This window comes from Taudactylus pleione, unplaced genomic scaffold (assembly GCF_031769625.1).
Source record: "Taudactylus pleione unplaced genomic scaffold, aTauple2 ptg000148l, whole genome shotgun sequence".
NCBI classification, from domain to species: domain Eukaryota; kingdom Metazoa; phylum Chordata; class Amphibia; order Anura; family Myobatrachidae; genus Taudactylus; species Taudactylus pleione.
The window spans coordinates 423043-437384 of NW_028284550.1; positions in this window are offsets into that span (position 1 = coordinate 423043).

The window sequence follows — 14342 nt, forward strand, 5'->3', positions numbered from 1 at the left end:
ACCTGAAAACTGCCCTGGGAACCTAATGATTTCCTGTTAGGGATGTTTTGAGGTCTTATTATCTCATTAGTTCACAAATCTTAAAGTGATGGAGAAGCCCTGTGACGAGGGTACTCAAAGGGCGTAAAATACTATAATAAGAAATTGGATTGTCAGAATCTACGCAGTGTAAAATTGTCTATATATACATTTGACTTAAAATCTAGATATACAGTTTTGATTCAATTGCAGGAGTCAATTTGAGCGTTGATTAAGAAATGCTGCATATTTACCTACTTTTAAATTCTCGCTGGGAGAAACCTGGTGAGGAGATGTAGCTGACCATTTGAGGGGCTTAAAATTTTTTGCATTGTCTTAGCCCCCCCCCCAGGTCTATACAGAGGGGCAATTTTTGATATTATTTCCCCATCCTGCCCACTTAAGTAGGTGGGATGTGGGAGATCCACCCATTCTTCCAGGGGTGCGGAGAACTATCTGAAAAATCGAGAGTCTCATGCACCTTCCAGGAGAGTAGGTAAGTATGAAATAGGGATGGCCATGATGATTCAAAATCATCGATGGTTTATGGCTGATGTTGGATACTTTTACAATCGATGGCAGAGAGCCAAGAGTTATCTGCCACCGATGGATAAGTAGGAGCGGATTATTTTTTCTTTCCAGACGGGACGGGGCTTAGCCCGGGCCCCGGTGCTCGCTAAGCCCCGGCTGTTTTTTTATTGGCCCACAGTTCCCCACCATAGCAGTGGCCATCAAGGGGTGCAAACCATCGATGGTTCACCATCAATGGGCACTCCTCCGATGGCCAATCCTAGTATGAAATACTGTCCATCCCTAGTATGAAATACAGTTACTGTACCTGCTTACACATGGAGAGAGAGAGAGAGAGAGAAAGAGAGAGAGAAAGAGAGAGAGAGAGAGAGAGAGAGAGAACTTAAATTTATCGGATAGATCTACTAAGACTTCTGCTTGGTAAATATTACCAAATAAGATTTTAACAATGAATGTATAAGACAGAGGAATTTATCCTGTAAATTACCAAACACTTGATTCGGTGAAAACATTACCGGCAAAGCACACACACAGGAAGCATTGACGTTTATATATATATGTATAATTAATAATATATGAATGTAACAGTAGCAGGTTCATTCTATTAGGAGATATTTGCAACATTCTGTGGACTCTAGTATAACTTACAGTAGCATTTTCCCCCTATCTGCTCGTGTGTGTGTTTATATATGGGGCATTGACCCACGGCACTCTTCCACTAAACAATAAAAACCCATAGAAACTCTGCACTCACCCCAACAGTATTCCGTACAAGGACAGGGGATGTTAGTTCCACATATTGCATTATATGTTAAGCTGGTTCTACTTCACCAAAGTCTTCCCGGTCTGCCCAATCCTACATTGCCCCATAGAAATGTAACCATGACGCAGATTGTAATCAAAAGCTATGATGACACAATGTAAACACAAGATACACAGATTTGGTTATGCAGACACATTAATACACATACACATGTACATGTGTAGGATAGAGAAGACCGTTTTAATATTGGAACCAAAATGAGTGCTCGCCTTTAATGCGGCACTACACTAGAGCATTTTTGCACAGGTCCAACTACTATGCCCATTACTGTACCCAAAATAGTGATCCAGCCTAGAATCATTGTAAATGTTGTGTTTCACATGTTTCAGCCCCATGAGAGTTATTTTTTCACTGTAATTCCTGTATGCTAACCCCACGGAAGAGATTTAATTGCTGCACGACATGTGATTAGGTTTCAAAGAAAGTATTGGGCAGACTCCAGGGTATATCGTTTAAGTCAAATCTCTTATTTTATTCTTTGATTTATAGGGGTCTATTTACTAAGCAGTGTTAGAAGACAGAGTGAAAAGTGATAAGAAAGTGATAAGGTGCCAGCCAATCAGCTGCCAACTGTCATATTTCAATCACAGCCTGTGAGATGACAGTTGGGAGCTGATTGGCTGGCACCTTATCACTTTTCACTCTGTCTCCTAACACTGCTTAGTAACTAGACCCCATAGTAATAATTTTGTGCAGCATTAGAATAAAAAAAAATTGTCAATGTAATTACTACGCTAATCAGCCATTGAATCACAGTCCCTCTCCAATATACCTTGTTGCTTTATGCTGGTTGAAGCCCATTTTGAAATTTGGATAAAATATTCCAGGTACATAAGAGGCGACTGGTCGTTTTTAACAAAGGAAAATCCATCCGCCACACCAAACACTTTTGGGGGCCATATTTATTAATTATCGGGTTATAAACCTGATAATTAAAATGCCATATTGCCGCTTAACACAGCAATATGACATTAAGGATCGCATGAGTGTATTAAAAAAAAAAAAAAAAAAAACCTGCAGTGTGCAATAAGGGAAGAGCTAGCTAATGCAGCTAGAGCCTCACGTTCGGGACCCCACAGGGCAACTCTCCCCGCTTTGGGTTGGTCATTGCCTCATGGGCTTCCATGTTGTGCGTCTCGGTGATGCCAGTCATGTCTACGGAGAGTTGGAAAGCTGAATATCGGCACAGGCCTCTGTTCTGGCGACAGATATACTTTGTGTATTAGTATTACTTTCATTTCTTTAACAAAAAAAAAGGTTGAAACAATAAATCAAATCACCGTATTTAGTCTAAGTCATTAAAATTGCACAAATAAAAGCAACAAGCTTACCACGCTGTGTAGGGCTTTGGTGTGTATCTGATGTGTACTGACCAGATTATGTCATTATAACACTGTGGGGTCTATTTACTAAGCCTTGAATGGAGATAAAGTGAACAAAGATATAGTACCATCCAATTAGGTCCTAACCATCATTGTACAGGTTGTGTTTAAAAAATGAGTTAGGAGCTGATTGGTTGGAACTTTATCTACATCCAAGGCTTAGTACATAGCTTCCTAAATTACTCTTTATCAGTCCAGAGAAGCCATGCAGTGTCCCTATACCCCTGCCACTCTGAACCCATTCTGATGTCAGAACCCAAACTAAGGGCACATATAACAATGTGGTCAGCTGTGAGAGAAAGCATAGCCAAAGGTGACCCCATCGTGCTATGAGCTAGCAGCACACTGTACACTGGTGATAGAGAGGTGAAGGGATAGAATGATGGTGGGATTTATTTAAACCTTAGTGATCCTTTAAAGCTCTCGAGTTATATACAGTGGTGGATTTTACCTAGGGGCAGCAAGTAGGACTGCAGCCTTTACTAATTAAGACACCTGTGCTCAAGTACAGCTATCCTTAAGGCCTGGACTGTAAGTGTGCCTTGAGGACTGTGGTTGGGAACCCCTGTTCTAGGAGCTGCAGGCTTTGCATGCACAAAAAGTGACATCAGCAATTAGGGAGCATCCGATTGTATCCCGACGAGGATATTTCAATTAATTATTTAATATTAATTGTACAGTTATAAAAAAAAAAAAAAAAAAAAGTACCTTTTATAACAGTGTCTTAGGCCGTATTCAATTTGGGAGTGAAAAGCCCGTGCTGAACTTTTCGCTCCACATCGGAGCTTTTCCTGGGATAAAGTATCGGGCGCGCGCCCGCTTTATCCCCGTATTCAATTTAAAATCAGCAAAAACGGGACCCGGCAAATTGGGATCTACGAAAAAAAAAGTGAATTTTCGGGAAATAATTGTAGGACCCCCCTAAAGTTGTCCCGACATGGGGGATCACTATGGGTACCCCCGTATTTGCCTGCAAAAGAAAGTCAGGTTTCTAAATAGCCGCGGCAGGTGTTTTTTCCCGACATTGAAGAAGTGATGCAGAAGAGCACTTAAGTTAATTTTTTTTTTGTTTTTTTAAGTGGTCCCATGAAATTTGGGGTACATAAAAATGGGTACTAGCATATTTTTAAGTCCCTAAAGTATTTTTTAAAAAATTCTGCAAAAATGCACCTGCCGCTAATAATCTATTGTAGAAAACACCTGCCGCATACTTACAGAATAGCCCTGAACCTATTCCCCTATTTTTAAACACTGTTTCCACTTTTTTGTTTTTCATCCCAAATTTTTTATAATTTTTTTTTGGGTGTCCCTATTTTTTTTTTTCTTTTAAATGTCATTCCCAGGGGTGCAGTCTATTTTTTTTAAGCCTGCACCCCTAAACCCCAATTCTGCACTTTTTTTCGCCATGTAAAACATGGTGAAAACTTATCACCGTTTTTTTTTTCAAAGACTTTTCGAACCTGCAAAAAGTCTTTGAAATTGAATACGGGGATAATTGAAACATGTGAAAAGGACGTCATCGGCGATAGTTTATCGCCAATTCCGACTTTTCACAGCCTAATTGAATACGGACCTTAGTGTTCTAAAATACTTTTCCTGGTCAATCTCATAGGTTCAATTCCCCACCTGTCAGCATCTGAGAGCAAGCTTTATGTTTTACACACTATAAAAGCCTTATTTATATAATTACGCCTTCTATAGTGATCAAAACCTAAAGCTTGGTCTCAGATGCTGACAGGTGGGGAATTGAAACCTATAACATAAGTAAGAAAAATTATTTAAAAACACAGTGGTCTATTTACTAAGCCTTGGATGGAAACGGAGATCGTGTCCCAGGCAATCAGTTCCTAACTCATTTTTCAAACACAGCCTGTGACATGGCAGTTATGCCGGGTACACACTAGACCATATGATCGTCGGCAACATGTAGGTCCGACAGGCGACATCGTTAGCAAAGGGCATGCTGCCAAATGCCCCATGGCCCCCGCCGTCACTGGCGATGTCTGTGCACACTAGACATTGCCTAGTGTGTACTGGCCATAAGGAGCTGATTGGTTGGTTCTTTATCTCCGCTCACTTTATCTCCGCAGCTTAGTAAATAGACCCCTAAGTAACTATTATAACCCCCCCAAACTATGTATTTATAAAACAGTATAATTGATATTTGTGTCTGATGTGACTTATTGTGTCACCAGTGCTGCCTGTTTTATATAATATTGCTATAGTGATCCCTGAACTACCCTGTCTATAGCACGCACATAACCCCCCCACCACCACCACTGGGCCCAATTATGAATTGGGCGCAGTGCAGATATTCACGTAAATTGTCAGTTTTTCAACTGCGCACTAAATAGCCGCACAGCGCACGTGTCCTACGGTGTGTGCGCATTAGCAATTGAGACGGTCGATCTCAGAACTGTAATGGAAATGTTAAATTAAGAGAGTGATCTGTTAGTTATTATAACTATGTTTTAGCTTAAGGCGATTTAAAGTACAGCAGGTTATCTGTATGTGGTGTACTCTGTGCAACTAGCAGTAGCTGGGCAATTGCCCCCCCCCCCCTTAAGTCTGAAGGTAGGAGCCGCCACTCAGTGGTGTCACTATGGTCGGTGTCACCCAGTGTGCTAAATAAACCACACATGCGCTGAAAAAGAGGCATCATATTGTGGGGAAGGGGGCCCCAGATTTTTATCACTCTGGGGGTGTGCTCAAAAATCCTGGCGATGCTAGGCTGCACCCAGAGACTCTCCCCCGCACTCCTGGTGCATCCTCAGTGATCGGGAGCGTGCAGTGGTGTCATTTAGGGGGGGGTGTTGGACCCATAACGTCACAGTGCAGCACTTGATCCTGGCTTACGTCACCTGGTGCGATCCACATCCCCTAGTGAAGCCACTGGTTATATACAAGTAAAGCATAATGATTAGTTATGCAGAAATCCTGGATCTCGGACGGTGATCTTGTCAGCCCGGGAGAGTGTTCAAGTCTCTCAGAAGTGACCGCCTTCACCTAACGCCACCCACTTCAGTCATGTGCTTAGTAACAGAAGGTGCCCCAAAGCATAGTCCATGTACTGTATATATCCTGCCATGTAGCTGCTATATACGAGGGCCTGACAGACAGCTGACATCAACTCCTCTCTTTATATGGCTAATAAAAATAAGTAACATTATCATTTCTTACATTGACCTAAACGCCTGGTCTGACTGGCCCTTGTCAGGCTAAATGGAGCCAGGTGACAGACATAATATCATTACCCTCTATAGAGATTCCTGTGAGTCCTTTATACTTCATGATGTATGTACTGTATGAATACTACTTAGAATTTTATATAGAGAGTTGACCTCTGATTTTACTTGTAAAAATAAGAAAAAAAAAAGTATACACAAGTTTGTGTATGTGTATAGATGTATGTATAGGGATGTGACAATAGATACCTATATATTCTATGTGTGTGCATAGAAATGTACAGTGTGTGTATATACATTATATACTGTGTGTGAAATAGACAACCAATGCCTAGGACTTTCAATTGCATTTATGTCTTGTGTACACAAGATGGCGCTGTGTCTAGAAATCTACGTTATATAATAAAATGACTAGAGCAGGATGAAATACAGACAGAACTTGCTGTGTTTTGCCTACATGGGATAGATTAAGGTGAAAACCCACTTTGTCAATTAATACAATTGCTGATTATGTAAAACATGGAGTTGTGAAAAAAAAAAAATTAAACACATTAAAATAGGCCATATTGGCCAGGTGTCATTCTTATTGTGTAGTGTTCTGTCAGCTTGGGCAGTTACTGTATGCCTCCTAAGTTTTGTAAAGTGGGCGAGGCGGACATTCGCGAGTGGCGAAGGCATGCACCCAAAAAAGGAGACTGGCCTTGCAGTAACAGGTGATGATGATTATCCGTTTAGTCGGCATCGACTTTCGGACACTTTATGGATCAGTGAACGCCACGCTTCTCTTTCTCTGACCGCTTCCTTCAGGTCATTTATGGGCATGTTCGTGTCAGCCTTTATTGTGTCCAGCCTTGCCTTGGCCTTGCAGTAACAGGTATGACCTCATAAAAAAACACTGTGTCACCCCAATTTCCTCACGCTGGGGGCATGCCCAGTGCTCAGGGAGCTAATGCACTGCTCCCAGCCTCTCTCCAGGGAACAATCTACTCAGTGTGTGGGGACCGCCCGATATGTTGACCATCGGATCGGCCGTCACAGCGCAAGGTGCCTATTGCACCGTGTATGGGCCCCTTAACTGCACTGGTGCATTACATTACAGAAAGGGTCATTACACTGATGGATGAAGAATACAGTAATTTATATTAAAATATATTTATTCTAATATAAAACGTGAGCTCGCACTTAAAAGCAATTATTAAGACAATGTAACATATATTGCACAATGCTCAATTATACATTACAGCATTAAATACTCAAATACGTAGCTGAATAGTGATTCTATAATCTACACGAATGGTGCCATCGCACAGAGGCTCTCTGGCTGTCCCACGGCCCTTGCTCCTGGCTAGCAGGGTGCCTGGAACGTCACCCTACAAGCAGGATTTATTGCTGCCGCACCCGCTGAGTGTCCTGTGGACGCTCCAGACCAGCACCCTGCACAGTGTATGCAGCCAATCGGGTGTCTCGGGGACGTCATGACGTTGCAAGCTCAGGGGTGGGGGCGGCACAGAGGGCAAATGTGCCCGATTATGGTTCTGCTAATTTTTACTTGTTTCCAATCAGGAACCATGTGATGTACACAATTAATGCTGCGTACACCTGGTTCACAAGGTATTAAGTGCTGCATTGACAAAGACAATATTTCGGTCAAATTCCTGGAAATTATAGTCAGTTTGGTAAGTATGACTGAGCTTTGCTATACTATAGTCACCGCATAATATCCACATATACAGTTGTAGTTATATGTATGTGCTGCACTGCCACCTTGTGACAAACATCACATACTGCAGATTGTATCTGAATGAATGTTAGGCCCAAAGTCCTTAGTAGGTGCCAATGTTGACTACTGGCTCCTAAAACTTGGGACATTACCTTCAGCAGCAGAGTTGTAAGAGGGACAGGTCTGTCAGCCAATCAGTAGGGGGCGTGGTGTGAGCTTGTGAATTAGAGACCAGGGCTGTGGCTGTCGGAGGATAACTTGCAGCTCTGACCAGAAGGTTCTGCATCTGCCCACAGTACAAGGTACAGACATTTTATTTTTCACTATTTAGTGCACTAGTTACGGTCTTTTATTAACATTTGGTTATTGTTCTGTATATACTGGGACAGTGCTGTCCAGCTTCTTTTGTATAGAGAGTAACACGTTTCGACACTGCAGGGTGGTCAGATAATCTGGCTTGCAGAACGGGAAACTTGCATGCGTGGTATGTCACAGATTGATATAACCAGTGCACCTTAATGGCCTATCATCATGTGGGGTAGGGTGAGAAAGGATAGTATCAGGACATGACCCTGCAGGAAAGGGAACATTGTGCATGTATATTGTGTATAGGGTGTAGAAATAAGAACTCACGACAGGCAGATACAGTACTCGGTAAAGCGGTGTCCATAATGGCAGCGGACACTGTACTTTAACATATACAGGCACAAAAAATAAACAGGTGAAAGTAAACATTCCAGCACTCCCAGTGCTTAATGGTTAGTCTGCTGCAATATCCTGCAGCCAGTCTGCCAAGCTTTTCCAGCATAGCCAAATCATCAGTCCCTGGCACTACAGAACTTTGGCCTACTAACTGGCCGCTTGCCGCATCAGTGCCCAGAGTAATGGGTGTATGAGAGTTTTAAACCCTTTCTGCCTCTCAGTGATGAGCTGCAGCTGGGCCTGTGTAATTTTGAAGACCTGGAGTTCCAAATCTCCCTTGCTGCAGCAAACTGCATAGGCTTCACTCATCATTGTGCAGTTGACATTTCAGCCATAACATGGCCTTCTTCAGGACAAAGCCCACATCAAATAAGGAGCATTGTGGCACCCATACTAGGAGTCCCCTCTATCAAACATAGAGGCCCCCTAGTAGCTATTCTCTGGTGATGAGCAGACAATATTAGAAGTGGAGTGCGTTACTGCACAGTCAACATGGATCCACAAAGGACACTTTTGTACCCTTACCAAGATGTCTGCTGGTACCTTATCTGTGCATGTGCAGCGCCATCTTGCTTTACTGTGTACGAGCGATACAGTGGAGGACAACTGTCCTCTAAGCTCCTGTGACCAAACACAGTTTATGGTGGGTACACACTAGATCGGTCACTCAATTCGGAAGATTGGGCAGACATGTCGTCCACATAGACCAGTGTGCACCCATGATAACTCCCGCGGTGTGGTTCATCTCATCGACAGATCGGGCCTACATGCTGCTTAATCTGTCAGATGAATATCGTGCGGTCATTTACTAGATTGGATTGTGCGGTATCAAACGACCGCACGATGTTGTTTGTCTCTTGTGTCGGCCAGGTACACACATTGTGTAATGTGTACACGGCATTATAACCACCGTTCCAGCGCCTCCACCATTACTACAGTATATGAGACACCGGCTTGTGAGCCGCGCAACCCTGTTTCGCTACATGCTGCTTGGCTATAAGCATGGTAACAGTGAGTACTGCTGTACACAAAAACTACACATCCTGGCTAAGTTCCCCTGGAATAGCTGCTTGGGTTCTTTATGTAATGCGCTGGGTGTACATAACTCTGCCAGAACACCAAATTGTACACACATTTCCAACTAATAACACCCTACACTATACTGCACTAAGACATCCAGAGACTGGGACGGGTTATAAAAGTCCACATCTCTACCATCATTGATTAAATAAACTCAGGCACCCCCCATTTGGTGCTATAGCTGCTGTCGGCACTGGCAGATACATTTTTGACATACAGAATGTTAACTACGTAATTTTGACAGGTTGGGTGTGGGATCCCTGCGGTTACAATACCAGCATCCCGACAGTCAGAATCCTGACCCAACTAAGTATGTACTCTACACAGCCAGGTGCTTCTGCGGGTGCGTCCCACACAGCCAGGTGCTTCTGCGGGTGCGTCCCACACAGCCAGGTGCTTCTGCGGGTGCGTCCCACACAGCCAGGTGCTTCTGCGGGTGCGTCCCACACAGCCAGGTGCTTCTGCGGGTGCGTCCCACACAGCCAGGTGCTTCTGCGGGTGCGTCCCACACAGCCAGGTGCTTCTGCGGGTGCGTCCCACACAGCCAGGTGCTTTTGCGGGTGCGTCCCACACAGCCAGGTGCTTCTGCGGGTACGTCCCACACAGCCAGGTGCTTAGTCAGGCACGGCACTTAAGTGTTAATCAGCTCCTTTTGCTGTATGTACATTTCTATAGTGTATGTAAATTACATCCAATATGTGTCTAGCCCTACATTAGCCCTATATGCTTCTGGTACCGGGGCGGCAATAGCGATATCTTACTTTGGGGTGAAGCTTTTTGCTTCTGCTCTACATGTTTATCTAAAAGCAACAGGTGTGTTTTGTGCATTCCCCAGCAATGTTACCACATGAGTGCACACCACAACTGCACGGAGTCTGTTGCATCCTGTTATGTAATCACAGTCTTCCCGATGTCTCCTCCAATGTCAGTGACTTGTGTGCTACAGATCCTCTTATGTCAGTGACTCGTGTTCTACAGATCCTCTCATGTCAGTGACTCATGTGCTACAGATCCTCTTATGTCAGTGACTCGTGTTCTACAGATCCTCTCAAGTCAGTGACTTGTGCTACAGATCCTCTTATGTCAGTGACTCGTGTGCTACAGATCCTCTTATGTCAGTGACTCGTGTGCTACAGATCCTCTTAGGTCAGTGACTTGTGTGCTACAGATCCTCTTAGGTCAGTGACTTGTGTGCTACAGATCCTATGTCAGTGACTCGTGTGCTACAGATCCCCTCATGTCAGTGACTCGTGTGCTACAGCTCCTCTTATGTCAGTGACTCATGTGCTACAGCTCCTCTCATGTCAGTGACTTGTGCTACAGATCCTCTTATGTCAGTGACTCGTGTGCTACAGATCCTCTCATGTCAGTGACTTGTGCTACAGATCCTCTTATGTCAGTGACTCGTGTTCTACAGATCCCCTGTCAGTGACTCGTGTGCTACAGCTCCTCTCATGTCAGTGACTTGTGCTACAGATCCTCTCATGTCAGTGACTCGTGTGCTACAGATCCTCTCATGTCAGTGACTTGTGCTACAGATCCTCTTATGTCAGTGACTCGTGTTCTACAGATCCCCTCATGTCAGTGACTCGTGTGCTACAGCTCCTCTTATGTCAGTGACTCATGTGCTACAGCTCCTCTTATGTCAGTGACTCGTGTGCTACAGATCCTCTTATGTCAGTGACTCATGTGCTACAGACCCTCTTATGTCAGTGACTCATGTGCTACAGCTCCTCTTATGTCAGTGACTGGTGTTCTACAGATCCTCTTATGTCAGTGACTTGTGCTACAGATCCTCTTATGTCAGTGACTCCTGTGCTACAGATCCTCTTATGACAGTGACTCGTGTGCTACAGATCCTCTTATGACAGTGACTCGTGTGCTACAGATCCTCTTATGACAGTGACTCGTGTGCTACAGATCCTCTCATGTCAGTGACTCGTGTGCTACAGATCCCCTCATGTCAGTGACACGTGTGCTACAGCTCCTCTTATGTCAGTGACTCATGTGCTACAGCTCCTCTTATGTCAGTGACTCATGTGCTACAGCTCCTCTTATGTCAGTGACTCGTGTGCTACAGATCCTCTCATGTCAGTGACTTGTGCTACAGATCCTCATGTGAGTGACTCGTGTGCTACAGATCCTCTCATGTCAGTGACTCGTGTGCTACAGATCCTCTTATGTCAGTGACTCGTGTGCTACAGATCCTCTCATGACAGTGACTCGTGTGCTACAGATCCTCTCATGTCAGTGACTCGTGTGCTACAGATCCCCTCATGTCAGTGACTTGTGCTACAGATCCTCTTATGTCAGTGACTCGTGTTCTACAGATCCCCTGTCAGTGACTCGTGTGCTACAGCTCCTCTCATGTCAGTGACTTGTGCTACAGATCCTCTCATGTCAGTGACTCGTGTGCTACAGATCCTCTCATGTCAGTGACTTGTGCTACAGATCCTCTTATGTCAGTGACTCGTGTTCTACAGATCCCCTCATGTCAGTGACTCGTGTGCTACAGCTCCTCTTATGTCAGTGACTCATGTGCTACAGCTCCTCTTATGTCAGTGACTCGTGTGCTACAGATCCTCTTATGTCAGTGACTCATGTGCTACAGACCCTCTTATGTCAGTGACTCATGTGCTACAGACCCTCTTATGTCAGTGACTGGTGTTCTACAGATCCTCTTATGTCAGTGACTTGTGCTACAGATCCTCTTATGTCAGTGACTCCTGTGCTACAGATCCTCTTATGACAGTGACTCGTGTGCTACAGATCCTCTTATGACAGTGACTCGTGTGCTACAGATCCTCTTATGACAGTGACTCGTGTGCTACAGATCCTCTCATGTCAGTGACTCGTGTGCTACAGATCCCCTCATGTCAGTGACACGTGTGCTACAGCTCCTCTTATGTCAGTGACTCATGTGCTACAGCTCCTCTTATGTCAGTGACTCATGTGCTACAGCTCCTCTTATGTCAGTGACTCGTGTGCTACAGATCCTCTCATGTCAGTGACTTGTGCTACAGATCCTCATGTGAGTGACTCGTGTGCTACAGATCCTCTCATGTCAGTGACTCGTGTGCTACAGATCCTCTTATGTCAGTGACTCGTGTGCTACAGATCCTCTCATGACAGTGACTCGTGTGCTACAGATCCTCTCATGTCAGTGACTCGTGTGCTACAGATCCCCTCATGTCAGTGACTTGTGCTACAGATCCTCTTATGTCAGTGACTCGTGTTCTACAGATCCCCTGTCAGTGACTCGTGTGCTACAGCTCCTCTCATGTCAGTGACTTGTGCTACAGATCCTCTCATGTCAGTGACTCGTGTGCTACAGATCCTCTCATGTCAGTGACTTGTGCTACAGATCCTCTTATGTCAGTGACTCGTGTTCTACAGATCCCCTCATGTCAGTGACTCGTGTGCTACAGCTCCTCTTATGTCAGTGACTCATGTGCTACAGCTCCTCTTATGTCAGTGACTCGTGTGCTACAGATCCTCTTATGTCAGTGACTCATGTGCTACAGACCCTCTTATGTCAGTGACTCATGTGCTACAGACCCTCTTATGTCAGTGACTGGTGTTCTACAGATCCTCTTATGTCAGTGACTTGTGCTACAGATCCTCTTATGTCAGTGACTCCTGTGCTACAGATCCTCTTATGACAGTGACTTGTGTGCTACAGATCCTCTTATGACAGTGACTCGTGTGCTACAGATCCTCTCATGTCAGTGACTCGTGTGCTACAGATCCCCTCATGTCAGTGACACGTGTGCTACAGCTCCTCTTATGTCAGTGACTCATGTGCTACAGCTCCTCTTATGTCAGTGACTCATGTGCTACAGCTCCTCTTATGTCAGTGACTCGTGTGCTACAGATCCTCTCATGTCAGTGACTTGTGCTACAGATCCTCATGTGAGTGACTCGTGTGCTACAGATCCTCTCATGTCAGTGACTCGTGTGCTACAGATCCTCTTATGTCAGTGACTCGTGTGCTACAGATCCTCTCATGACAGTGACTCGTGTGCTACAGATCCTCTCATGTCAGTGACTCGTGTGCTACAGATCCCCTCATGTCAGTGACTCGTGTGCTACAGCTCCTCTTATGTCAGTGACTCGTGTGCTACAGATCCTCTCATGTCAGTGACTCGTGTGCTACAGATCCTCTTATGTCAGTGACTCGTGTGCTACAGATCCTCTCATGTCAGTGACTTGTGCTACAGATCCTCTTATGTCAGTGACTCGTGTTCTACAGACCCTCTTATGTCAGTGACTGGTGTTCTACAGATCCTCTTATGTCAGTGACTCGTGTGCTACAGATCCTCTCATGTCAGTGACTTGTGCTACAGATCCTCATGTGAGTGACTCGTGTGCTACAGATCCTCTCATGTCAGTGACTCGTGTGCTACAGACCCTCTTATGTCAGTGACTTGTGCTACAGATCCTCTTATGTCAGTGACTTGTGCTACAGATCCTCTTATGTCAGTGACTTGTGCTACAGATCCTCTTATGTCAGTGACTCGTGTGCTACAGATCCTCTGATATCTAACACCAGTAATATCTCTGTTAAACGTACTCACAAATACCATTGAAGCCATAAAATGATGTAACCAGAACCTTCCTCTGAGAAGGGTGACTGGCAGCTGCCTGTAATATAGAGGGCATGGTAACATACAGCTCACATCAGTCCTGCCACCTCCGCTGCTGCCCTATTTCCTCCACACCCGTGCTAGCTCCATCCTTCCAAGGCGCACAGCCTGTTGTGATCGCCGACACTTGCCCACTGACACCAAAGGTTTCTTTATTTTCATGTGTGTATATTGTACGTGGGTGGGATAACCAGTTTGTGTACATATCCTGAGTGGCAGCAGTATGGTTATCCAGCCCCGCTCCCATTCCTTGCA